The following is a 993-nucleotide window of genomic DNA, read 5'->3' on the forward strand; positions in this document are numbered from 1 at the left end:
TTACTGATGTTCTTCACTGATGTTCTTCACTGATGTTCTTCACTCTGGTATCAGAGCCGTCGCAGCACAGAAGTCAACTCTTCTCTCCACGAACTGAAGCATGATGGGAAAATATCAGTCTCTATTTCTGGCAGCTTTGATTGGATCCTTGTGTGCAGGTAACTTTATATAGTATTTGATACAAGTTGATCACAATTGTACGATATTAGTTGAATTTCTTATGAAATAATATTAAACATGTTTATTATCATTTCTTTCCTTCTGAAGGACGAACAGACTCTGACATGACTCAGCAACTAACAGAGGAACAGATCACAGAGTTCAAGGACACTTTCTCCTTGTTTGACAAGGATGGCGACGACATCATCACCAACGAAGAACTTGGTTCCGTCATCAGGTCACTGGGTCAGAACCCCACAGAGGCTGAGCTGCAAGACATGATCAACGACGTTGACGCCGGCGGTGATGGAACCATCAACTTCACAGAGTTTCTGACTATGATGGAGAGAAAAATGGAAACGGACAAAAAAGATGAGATGCGTGAGGAATTCCGAATAATTGACAAGAATGTTGACGGATACCTCAACGCCTTAGAGTTGCGTGACTTAATTTGGACCATTGGGCTGAAAATAACAGACGAGGAGGTGAAGCTGATGATCAGAGAAGCAGATGTCGATGGAGACAAACAAGTAAACTATGAAGAGTTTACAAAAATGATGACTTCTAAGTAAAGCTTGGTCGCCCAGTCCTGTCTCCTCTTAGAAGAAAGAATGAAAGAAGTTTTAATTACCTTTTAGATAAAAAAATTCTTGTGTTTTTCTGTTTCTGTATCAAAAATATTGAACATTAAAATCTAATATCCTTCTGTCCACACAGAAGAATAAAAACACACAGAAACATCATAATAAAGTGATTCTATGTTGATTCAATTCAGTTTCTTTATTTGTCCACTGGGTGGCGCAGTCAGAGACGGGAGCAGGTATTTGAGCGTCA

General features: G+C 39.6%; 1 pseudogene; it reads left to right on the top strand.

Moving 5' to 3' along the window:
* Positions 1 to 284: 284 nt before the first annotated feature.
* On the top strand, positions 285 to 731 carry LOC148060047 (neo-calmodulin pseudogene; annotated as a pseudogene).
* Positions 732 to 993: the final 262 nt, after the last annotated feature.

This window comes from Callionymus lyra, chromosome 18, assembly GCF_982586985.1.
Source record: "Callionymus lyra chromosome 18, fCalLyr1.hap1.1, whole genome shotgun sequence".
Classification (NCBI taxonomy): Eukaryota; Metazoa; Chordata; class Actinopteri; order Syngnathiformes; family Callionymidae; genus Callionymus; species Callionymus lyra.